Source organism: Schistocerca gregaria, chromosome 2 (genome assembly GCF_023897955.1).
Source record: "Schistocerca gregaria isolate iqSchGreg1 chromosome 2, iqSchGreg1.2, whole genome shotgun sequence".
Lineage (NCBI taxonomy): Eukaryota > Metazoa > Arthropoda > Insecta > Orthoptera > Acrididae > Schistocerca > Schistocerca gregaria.
In genome coordinates, this window is record NC_064921.1 from 237,302,502 (window position 1) to 237,315,003 (window position 12,502).

Here is a 12,502-nt window from a genome sequence, read left to right on the forward strand (position 1 = left end):
CTCATTCATGAAAGATTGAAAAATGTGTATAGTGATGCAACAGTGGATATCAGCACTGTTACACGATGGGTTCGTCGCTGTAACGAAACTGAATATCAAACGCTGTAGGCTCAAGAAATGTGGAGTGGCAGGCCGGTGGCTGTTGTGACTCCCTACATAATTCAGCGAAAGCGCCTACGTGACCAGCATCGCTAACACACTTTTGTCCGACAGAGCACGACGTAAGGATAAGCCGGTTCGAATCACGGTGGTGGAAAAAAATTGCACTGCCACATTGCCAGTGTTTGGTCGGCGAGTGGAAGAGAGATTATGGAGTGAAGTTCCTGATCACCAAACTTTGCGCCAACGTCCTGGTTTAAACACAAGACCTCTCATAAGTGTCTCATGAAGCGGCAGCACGTGACAGTGTTGATGGTGATCTGTCAGACTTATGCAGACGTTAAGGACAGATGTAGGGGTAAAATTACGAAAAAAATCTAATTCCTTTTTTGTGTAATTTATTAGCACTCTTTAGGAATAACATAGCGGAGTTTCACAATCGAATTCTGGCCAGAAATATGTTTCAAAAAATTAAGTTTGGGCGTATGTACCTACCACGCCCCCTATTTGTATGCTGTGGTCCACACCTTCTCTACACTACAAAGTTTTGTGCCTTCATTTTTCTTTCACGTAGTCTAAACAAACTGCATATGAGTCTAGGAGGCTGTGAGAGAGATTATCTTTACTAGTCCCTTTGTTTATAACGTCTTTTATTTTTGTTATAGTATGTGCTACAAACTTATTTCAAATTTTAGTTTTGCGTATATCAACCTGTTTTGCTCTAAATGGATCAAACAGTGTACGCATATTCCAAAATGTGAGAAAATGTCGAATTTCACGTGTGAAAGGTACAGGAAATTTAAATAACAGTGTTAGAGATGCGACTCCTAAGTGTGAATAATCAACATACTCTCTACGACACATCATGGTGCAAATATCTTCAGGCAGAAGCGAGTGGAAAGCCGATACGCCCCCCCCCACACACACACACATGCACACATTGTTTGCCATTCTCTGTTATAGATGTTATAAAACCAACCTTCAGGAACCTATCCAATCCTTCATGCTCAAGAACTGGGTACCTAGGAATAAGAATACAAATGGGAGATATCACCTTACAAGGATGCATTGTCCAAAAACAGTATTTGTGTCCCTAAATTTTGTCAAGATAACTTCGTGTGATGCCTCTCTAGTGTTCAGTGATGGAAATGTTGGTAAGATTAAGTGCCCGCAGAGACTAGGCTTCTGTCCATCTATATCCGCACTGAAGATACTAAGAAACATCGATGAAGCGCGACTGGGCAAAGTTAAACCAGCAGTAGAAAAAAAGCAAAACATGGCCACGCAAAGCAGCCAGGAGAAGCGATTACTACAGGAAGACAAGGAAGAGAATAAATGTTATGGATATCTATAGCATGAGTACTAGAGGTGTAGCAAAATTGTCAAAAATTGAAATAATGCGAATTACCATAAACTGATGTTTTTAGTTAAAATGTGCCTTTTCTCAGAGAGAATGAAAGCTAACATTCTGAAATTTGGTATACTTCTTAACAATTACATACTGAATAATCCTGTGAAGCATTTTTCCGTTATATTTTCTCTGAGAAAAGTTCTCCTTTGAAACCTGAGATAAATAGAACAGTCTCAGGTAACGCAAAACTGAAGAATTAATTTCAAAGCAACTATGATCTTAAACAAAAATCTGTTTCACTCGTTTCGAACAGCGGTAAAATGTATGTCGATTCACATTTTGAAACCATAATTGCACAGCATGTCCAGCAATATGTTGCATATAATAGTCTCAAGTTTTACTATCTTAGGTGTAATATTTTTAGAGACATATATGTCTCAGTGCAAGAATGCATTTTGCCCTACGTCTTTCAAGCTTGGTGGCCCCTTTGGTGCTATTTGGGAGAAGTACATTATGTGCCAGCACCAGGTTTTACCCTCTCTCTTCTCTCATCATCATCATCATCGTCGTCATAAAAGACAATCACGCTACACTCTATACACACACACACACACACACACACACACACACACACACACACTCAAATAGTACATATACTTAGTATTACAAGAAAAGTTGTAACATCTTGTAAATAAACAAAGACACCAACAACATTCAGCGAGTTATCATCCGTGGTGATTACCGGGTGACGGCAGACGACTTGTGTCGCATTATCCCCCACAGAAAAGGGAGCATGAAAACGATTATTCAACAACTGGGATACTCAAAGGTTCATGCAGCTTGGATCCCAAGAATGTCAACCGACCAGAATAATGAAACAAGAAAAATAACTGTCTTCCAACTCTTGCAGCTCTTTCGTATGGAGTGAGAGGAGTTTCTGGAAAACATGGATCCATTTTCTGAAACATGATGAAAGAGGCAGTCAATGGAAGGGCATCGCAAAATGTCATCGAAGAAGAAAAAGTTCAAAACTGTGAGATCGGCAGAGACCGTTGTGGCTGTAGTGTCCTGGGATACAGAGGGTCTGTTTATGACTGAATTTTTTGGAGCAGGGATGCACAATTAAGTCTCTAAAATACATCAGAAACATCAAACAGCTTAAAGGACGCCTTCAGCGATTTCGCTCGATGAAAGCTATGGCGTATGATCTTCTTTTGCATGGCAATGAAAGACCACACACCAGTCGTCATAGAGAAGAAGAGAGAGAGGAATTTTGAAGGGATGTCTTGCCTAATCCCCCATACAGCCCTGATCTGGCACCTCATCTTCCGTCTGTTCGGGCCTCTAAAAGAAGTGAAAAAAGTGGTCAAACTAAAACATTCATTGTTCTTTACGTACTAAACGAATCTGAAATAAACAATGTGGGTTCCTATTAAAAAAATACGCAATTGATATCCATTTGACCTATGGCAGCGCCATCTAGCGGGCCAACCACATCGCCATCTGGTTCCCCCCTTCAAGGTAGACGAGTTTCGTTCTTTGTAGTAGCTGATATTGCTGCACGGATTACCCTAGACGAATGCCCTCCCTGACACAAACTTCAGATGACATCTTCAGATTATTTTCCTCTTCTTAGTCCTTGCCATGGTACACATTTTAATTCATTTCTCCAGCTTTATTATTGTCGTAGATAAAGATGAGACTCAAATGTCTAGAGAAAAAGTTAATTATATCAGTTCACCACTCTGTTAATTTGTAAAAGTTCACTAGGGAAGCTGGGAAAGACTAGCAGTCAGGTGTAGTGACTAGTGCAGTGGATGCTGTCATTTGAAATGACCGATGGCGGACGGTGAATGGCATTCCGCTTATGTTGAGCATCAGTTACGGTACCACTAACGTCATCATGACAGTGTCTGAAGTTCCGGAAACACTGTGCTCATTGGTTCCCAAGAGCCTGACTAAGAAGCAGTAGTTCAACAGAATGGCAATAGCACTGCATCATCTAGAACGGTATCGCAATGAATGTCGTTTGCTGTTCAGTATTGTCGCAGGAGATGAAACGTGGTGTATTCATTTCGAGACGCGGGGGGGGGGGGGGAGGGGGGGGGGGGGAGGTACGTTAGCACCTAGCACCAAAAATGAAAGCATATGCTGAAAGACGGCAGTACTTTCCGAGCAGGCCACTGCCGTGGTAATACTCATCAGTCGCTTCCCCTTTCATTTTGCTTTGGTGTTCACTATACAGCTTCATTCACCTTTGGTGTATCTAAATTTTCCCTGATTGATGGGATATCTGGGTTAGGATGAACCACTGATTGATCTCACAGTACTTGCATGACTTGAGCAGCAGTAGTAGGATAAAATTCGGCTGTAGAGAGATTTTTTAGACGCTGGAGGTGACTATTGCATTAGGAGCACCTTTAGAACTTTCCACGAGCAGCAAGTGAGTTCATGGAGCCTCCCTTTGTAGTCACCGAGACTGGTCATGGGCCCTGCAGGGCAGTGGTTTATGGGCCGCCATTTTGGTGGTCGGGCTTGTTCCACTAGCGGCTGAAGCAAGAGAGTGGGAACGCCATGGCTGAATACGAAATGACACTTCTTTAGAAACTTGCGGCGCCGGGCATCCTGGCACAGACCTAACTGTTTTTTTAGCGAGTGGACGTTGTGTGAGAGTCTGGTCTCCTTCATCCATGGGCGTGTCCAGGTAAAGTGGCATTGGAGTGGCGCCCGGATAACGTGTTTATTACAAGAATGGCATACCTTGTGAGACTGGACGACGAATCACTGTGGACGTCGCGTTTCTTAGATGCCGTCGGTCCTCGCCAAAACGGTGCCCATTAAATCGTTTTATAGAGAGACAGAGATTGTTTTCACTAAGAAGCTTCCCTCAGCTTGTGAAATGCGCCAGGGGTTTGGCTGCAGGACTTCCAGGCATTGTGTGCTGTTTTTTCGGGCCGGCCGCGGTGGCCGAGCGGTTCTAGGCACTTCAGTCCGGAACCGCGCGACCGCTACGGTCGCAGGTTCGAATGCTGCCTCGGGCATGGATGTGTGTGATGTCCTTAAGTTAGTTAGGTTTAAGTAGTTCTATGTCTAGAGGGCTTATGACCTCAGATGTTTAGTCCCATAGTGCCCAGAGCCATTTGAACCATTTGTTTCGGAGAGCAGAATATGCAGTGCACTGCAGCGACTGGTTAGGAAGATCGGGACTGCTTGCTAGAAAACATGATTGGCACACTAACCACTGCTAAGGTCATGATACGTTTATTCGAGAATATTGGGGGTTACGGCTGTTTATGAAGGTTTTTGAGCAATGGCAGAAGACAGGACTTGCTTCTTGACTGTCGCGGACGACAGTAGCTAGAGCTCTTACGTTTCTACGAAGAGAGCAGTTAGCTGTAAAGATGTCCGGACACCCGGGCGAAACTGTATATTTTCGCAGACGTGAGTCAATCACCATCGGATGTGGGGTCATCTAGCAGCTTCGGCAGCGCCCGTACGCAGACGACATCATCTCATCTTTCACCGGCTATAGCGGTAACGTTGCTTCGGCAAGTTCAGAAGTCTATCAATCGTTTTCACAGCCATCTTCCTTATAGCAGCCTCATACTCGCGTTAGTCACTCCCAGTGTCCATTGCATACTTAATTATATTTTGATGTGAGAGGCCAATCAGTGGAACGATACAGCAGAGTGGGCTTGCCTACATTGGCATTCTTCCGCTCACAGTAGCCAGTCTCGTCTACTTGTACATTTCATTTAGGTTCCCCAACTCTATTGCCAACCAATCTGAGTTCGTGAAGTTTATGTTTATATGTTCGTTCTCTCTTTACGTTAATATTAGTTAAGAAATCGTTTTGTGATACCGTAGGTCCTTATTACTTTTTCAACGGCACCGATTCTCATTCCCTACGATGTCATTAATTTTGTTGTGGTTTGAAATCATTAAATTAATTTTGTGTCAAGTGAGTCAACACATTAGGTGATTCACACAGGGGCCACTGTTTACGAAAGTCAGATTTCCTTGCGCTATCGATTAACGTGGCACCTCTTGCTTGTAGTGATTGTGACGTTATAGTCGTTTGGCAGACGGAGAAGTGCCGTCACCACAGGCTAGCTTGCAATGCATTCAATTCCACCGTATACAATATAAAGGGGTGCAAAGCGAGCTCTCGCTCCGGAGAAGTCATGTTGGCCTTTTTATTTTACTGCTACGGAAGGCTGGTCATGGGCTTTCTCAGACACGGCGCCACAGAAAACGCACAGCCGTACGTGGACGCTTTGCAAAAACTGAAGTGCGCCAAACACCGAGGAAAGTTGCCGGGCGGCACCATCCTGTTGCAGGGAAGGGCTCGCCCATATTTTGCCAACGCTGCTTCGGCTACGCTGCAGACGTTTCGCTGGAGACTCCTTATACATCCTCCATACGGTCCCAGGCACTCTCCATGCGATTGCCATAAGTTTAGGACACTGACGAAAGGCATTCGTGGTCGGCGATATGCTTCGGACGAAGAGGCGCATACCTGCGTACAATTTTGGTACTGTAAGCAACCGCAAACGGTTTTTCTTGAAAGCATTAACCGTCTTGGCTCACAGTAAGATAAATGTATTAATAGTTAGGACGATTACTTTTAAAATAAAAACAGTCTAAATAATTTTTCCACCTGTCTCGTTTGCATTTGACTGCCCCCTAATAAGATGAGTATCCCAAAATCAAACCAAAAGTAATAGAACGTAGTAGAATTAAATAAGGCGATGCTGAGGGAAAGTAGTAGTTAATTTTGGTATTTGGGGAGTAAAATAACTGATGACTGTCAAAGTACAGAGGATATAAAATGTAGACTGGCTATCAGAAGAAAAGCATTTCTGAAAAAGGGGAGTCTCCTAACGTATAAGATAAATGTGTTTGTTAGGAATTCTTTTCTGAATGTATTCTAGCGGAGTGGAACGTGAACGATAAGCAGTTTACAGAAGAAGCTTTTGGAATGCGGTGCGATAGAAGACTGCTCAAGAGTAGGTGAGTAGATAGAATAATAAATGAGGATGTGCTCAGTCACGCTGGGGTAAATGAAATTCATGACGTAGCTTGACTAAGAGAAGGGATGGATTGATAGGTCACATATACGTACATATTCCGCAAGCCACCGTACGGTGCGTGACGGAGGATACCCTGTACCACTACTAGTCATTTATTTTCCTGTTCCACTCGCAAACAGAGTGAGAGATAAACGAATGTCTAGATGCCTCCGTATGAGAGCAAATTTTTCATACCCTATCTTCGTGGTCCTTACGCGACATGTATATTCTCGGCACTGAAATCATTCTGCAGGTCTCTAAATTTTCTCGTTTTTATAAAAAAAAGAATACACAGCCGTTTTACGGTAGGATTTCTACATATATCTCATGCGTACAATCTAAATTTCGTCTTTCATGCCGTTATCGAGTGCAATACTAAAAGCAAGAAAATGCAGTTAGTAAGACATATAGTAAAAAATTGAAATGTCTTCTAGAGACTACATTCTTTTAGATCACTTTCATATTGGCGTCTTAAAGGCGTCTGCTAGTCTTGTACTTACCTGCTGTGGGCTGACTTTCCCTGTTACGATGTTTTACCCAAATACTCTCCAACACTCCGCCTCCCTCCTCACCACCACCACCATTTAACTCTAACACTAGACTAAACTAATCTAAACTCCGTCCGAACAGGCTTTGGAAGGCTCAACGGTACCTGCCGGCTGCCGTGTCATCCTCAGCCCACAGGCGACACTGGATACTGATATGGAGGGGTATGTGGTCAGCACACCGCTCTCCCGGCCGTGTGTCAGTTTACGACACCGGAGTCGCTACTTCTCAGTCAAAGTAGCTCCTCAGTTTGCCTCACAAGGACTGAGTGCACCCCGCGCCTACCAACAGCCCTCGGCAGACCAATGGTCACCCATCCAAGTGCTAGCCGAGGCCGACAGCGCTTAACTTCGGTGATCTGACGGGAACCGGTGTTACCACTGCGGCAAAGCCGTTGGCCAATTCTAACCCTACAATTGCTGTTAATCCGTAGCATTAATTTACTTCTACAACTCCCCCTCCTACCCACCCCCACTGCCCACTACGCCCTTCCAATCACACTCTTCATCTTCTTATTTTTTCTTAAACTTACACGACTTTCACATAATAATATCTTCTCCTGCCTCTTCACCCACCTCTTCCCCCTTTTTTACACTGCTGTTATTACATTTAGTACTTTTTTATACTATTACTTGCACTTACTATATTGTTAAGTGCGATAATGACGTGAAAAGCGAAACCTCTACTTTACACAAGAAATATAGAGAAATATACATTCATATGACGATGTGTTCTTCTGTGCTTTATTTCGTCTATTCCTTAAAGACTTTGGTTTCTTCACCCTACATGACGTATGTTGAGTTCATATTATTAAGAATCGAATGTTTACGTTTCATTGCAAAGATGATGACTGACAATTTTGCTTGCAAAGGTAATCACATACTGTCAGATGACACCACATTCATAGGTCTGTGACTTTCCCATTTATGATGTGCTTCTACGATATTGTGCTGCATTGCTACAAAACGTTAATTTTGTACCATTTATATCATTTTACGGAAATGTATTGAACAGTGTATCTGTCATCCTGCACAGTACACAGCAAAATGATGTTAATGGTCTGAGAAGTAAGCGTATATCTCATAATTTCATATCAGTTACCTTCAGTACTTTTCAATTTTGTTTGCTATATGTCTTACTATTTGCAAGCGCTTGCTTTTGGCATTGTACTCGATATTGACGTGAAAAGCGAAACCTCTATTGTACACAAGAAATATAGAGAAATATACATTCATATGACGATGTGTTCTTTCAAGAAGCACTGTATGATTATGGCTAAGTACCACCAAAAACATTTCTCAATGGAGTTCCTTGAAAAGAACTTCGCTTTCCCTCCAGAGTTCCCGAAGCAACTCCGTGTCACTTGAGTGACATTCGAACTTACCGGCAGGAAATGTAGCAGCCCGCCTCTGAATTGCTTCAGTATATCCCTTTAAACCGACTTGGTACGGATCCCAACAGTCGAGCAGTATTCAAGAAAACATTATGTGTTCCATTAGCGTCCTAAATACGATCTCCTTTACAGGTGAACCCGAGTTTCGCAAAATTCTCACAGTAAACCGAACTAGACCATTCGCATTCCCTACCGCAATCCTCACATGCTCGTTCCATTTCAGCCACATATTTAAACGACGTGATTGTGTGGAGCACGAGACTACTGGTGGTGTATCCGAACATTACGGGTTTGTCTTTTGCTACTCATCCGCATCAGACAACTGTGGGTCTGGCGATGAAAGGAAATGTGGGAGGTTAAAAGTTCTAGAGGGCGGTCAGTGTTTGAACACAGTAAGCAGTCGCAAATGGCTGCGGTAGTTATGTACCTAAGGTACGCAAACCAACAATATATGACACTGCATGCCATAACACAATCACAAACAACACAACAGACAGTCACAATCAAAAAACAAACACCGACACTACATACTAAGACTGTAGTAATAAGGTAATGTCGCTTGAGAGGAGAAGGCTCGATGAACTTTTATTCCAAGGCTCCTCCTAAAAATGTAATGTGTTAAGTTATTTAAGGAATAATGCATTCAAATAACAATGAACTACTTTCTATTTTTGCTAACAGATTTACAACCATATGTGTATTCATCATATAAAGCAGAATTCATGTATTCCACGTATTAAATGCTCGATCAGTATTTAATCTGTATAATGCCACGTGTAAGTATCTAAGGTATCACACAGTAGGACAAACAAACGGCTGCGGAATATCATGTAATGTGCCGGCTTGCAGTACTCCCAGGAAAATAGCAATATACACACACACAATAAACATATATAAACACAGACCGTTTAATCTGAGAATAGCTCGAGGTTCTACCGAGACGTTCGCACCTGAAATAGGTGGAAATAGGCTATTGTTAAGCAACAAGCTATTTAGACTATATTATACAATGTAGTATATCACCTCCCTCCCAATATTGAAACTTATTTTTACCACTCTCACTGTATTATATTTTTTTATTCTTCTTTGACATTTGCATTATATAAATAATATTCAATACTCTCTTTCAAATTCTGAAGGTGGTAGGGGTAAAATGCACGGAGCGCAAGGCTATTTACAGGTTGTACGGAAACCAGATGGCAGTTATAAGAGTCGAGGGACATGAAAGGGAAACAGTGCTTGGGAAGGGAGTGAGACAAGGTTGTAGCCTCTCCCCGATGTTATTCAGTCTGTATATTGAGCAAACAGTAAAGGAAACAAAAGAAAAATTCGGAGTAGGTATTAAAATACATGGAGAAGAAATAAAAACGTTGAGGTTCACCGATGACATCGTAATTGTCAGAGACATCAAAAGACTTGGAAGAGCAGTTGAACGGAATGGGCCGTGTCTTGAAAGGGGAATATGAGACGAACATCAACAAAAGCAAAACGATGATAATGGAATGTAGTCGAATTAAGTCGGGTGATGCAGAGGCAATTACATTAGGAAGTTAGACACTTAAAGAAGTGAAGGAGTTTTGCTATTTGAGGAGCAAAATAACTGATGATGGTTGGAGTAGAGAGGATATAAAATGTAGGCTGACGATGGCAAGGAAAGAGGTTTTGAAGAAGAGAAATTTGTTAACATCCAGTATAGATTTAACTGTCAGGAAGTTGTTTCTGAAAGTATTTGTGTGAAGTGTAGCCATGTATGGAAGTGAAACATGGACGATAAATAGTTTGGACAAGAGGAGAATAGAAGTGTTCGAAATGTGGTGCTACAGAAGAATGCTGAAGATTAGATGGGTAGATCACATAACTAATGAGGAAGTATTGAGTAGAAATGGAGAGGAATTTGTAGCACAACTTGACAAGAAGAAGGGCTCGGTTCGTCGGAGATGTTCTGAGGCATCAAGGGATCACCGATTTAGTACTGGAGTGCAGCGTGGAGGGTAAAAATCGTAGAGGGATGGAAAGAGATGAATACACTAAGCAGATTCAGAAGGGTGTAGGTTGCAGTAGGTACTGGGAGATGAAGAAGCTTGCACAGGTTAGAGTAGCATAGAGAGCTGCATCAAACGTGTCTCAGGATTGAAGACCACAACAACAACCATACCAGGTGTATGTATCTAAGGTATCACATAGTAGGACAATCTAGCAATGTCTAGTAATATCTAGTAATGTCCCGACTTCCAACACTCCTAGTAATATAGCAATTCACACAAACGCAATAACCATATTTAAACACAAACCATTTCAGCTGAGAATAGCTCGAGGTTCTACCCAGACCTTCTCACCTTAAATAGGTAGAAATAGGCTATTATTAAGCAATAAGCTGCTCAGACTATATTACACATCCAAATATACTATATCTCGTCCTTCCAAATATTGTAACTTATTTTCACCACACTCATTGTATTATTATTTTATTTTTCTCTGACATTTGCATTATATAAATTATGTTCTCATCAACTAGCAGAAACAAATTATAAAGGACCATTTTAATAACTGTTAAGCATTAAATTCGCTGTAGTCTAAGAGAAATTTTTATTAATCATGCTCTTAATATTATTATTAAAAAGCAGTAACAACTGTTTACCAATAAGATTGTAGCTATGAGAAGCATCAGACCCGCCCTACATTTCAAGGGGGTGAGTTATTCTGTACTGTTAATGAAATAAATAAATATTCAGACATTATGCACAGGACAGAGTAGCATGGACAGCAACGTTAAAGAAGCCTTCGGACTGGAAACCACAACAACAAACAAACAATACCTCGCACAGTAAGTATCTTTATCATTCGACCGTCTCCAGCAGTTACGAGTTCCACCGTGCTTGCTGTTTTATACCGCGGTCCGTGCGGAAGGCGCCACATAGGTGACGGTGGCCCAGAACAACGTGGACAGGCTGCGCGGCAGATAGGGGAGTAATTTGCGGTCGTGGCGGGCCGCCCCGGTGCTTCCGCACCACTGCGTTCCCGCAGCAGCACTCCCGGGTCTTCCGCTACATTTGCCAAGTGTCTGGCCCGCTCTGCTGCTACGAGAAGCCCGGCGGACGAGACGCTGCTCGCTGAAGTGGGCCACGAGGAGGGGCGCCGTGGCGAGACCTGCGCACCCTTACCACCGGCCGAGACAGCAGACGACGAGGCAGGCCGTGGGACCGCCGTTTCCGACTTTTCTGCTGTCCCCTGGAGCAGAGTAGGTGAGCGGGCTACGGAGGAAAAGGCCCCTCACTCCACGCGTCTCCCGGTACAAATGCTGACAAATGCCCGCAGGGGCAGCTGCCGAAGGCGCCTAAGCCCGCCACCACTGGCCGATCGATCGTAGCCTTCGCCGGTGACTTATGAGCCTCGCCATCCCGGCGCGCAAATTTAGGGCGCCGCGACAGTGTACCCGGCTCTAACGGCCCGTTGACGGTCGTCAGCCGAGAAAGCGAGAGAAATTCCTCTGTCGTTTCTTGTGTGTGTCTGTATGGGGGCAGAGGGGAGGATATTTTTCTCGATCAAAACAACGACTCTGATACTCCGGGTGTGAACCTTTTTCCGCAGATCGCACTTGGCAACAAGCCACGTACGCCAATTCTCAGCCTCGATTCCCTGATCTTGACAGCTTGGGAAAACTTAAATCGGCAACATTTCTCACAACTGATTCCACTTGTCTCGGGCTCTAGTAACATGCAGCGCCGTGCAGCACCGTTGGGGAGGCTGAATAATGCTTGCTGCACATGTCTAAGGAATCTGTCACGTGTTATCCAGTTTTTTAATCACCAGTTTTTCGGCTGACTGGTGCTATCTTGTCCTGTATTTTACTAATCTCTACGTGATACTGCATTCAACACCGAACAATAAAATCTTAATAACTTCTTAACGGTTTTCGTTAGCACGTTCGACCTCCACAGCTGGCCGCGGGGCATGATGGGAATTAGCATTAGCGACGAAGACCATTTTAATTTGGATCGGTTCGTTAATAAGCAGAACTGGCGCATCTGAGGGACTGAGAAT

At 43.2% G+C, this 12,502-nt stretch overlaps 1 protein-coding gene and 1 pseudogene across 1 annotated transcript in view; both read right to left on the reverse strand.

Annotated features, from left to right (window-relative positions):
- The window catches only part of LOC126336767 (suppressor of lurcher protein 1-like), a 4,187,167-nt gene that overhangs the window by 1,022,897 nt on the left and 3,151,768 nt on the right, over window positions 1–12,502 (reverse strand). The gene's annotated exons all lie outside the window — the stretch shown is intronic.
- On the reverse strand, window positions 7,351–7,467 carry LOC126337116 (5S ribosomal RNA; annotated as a pseudogene).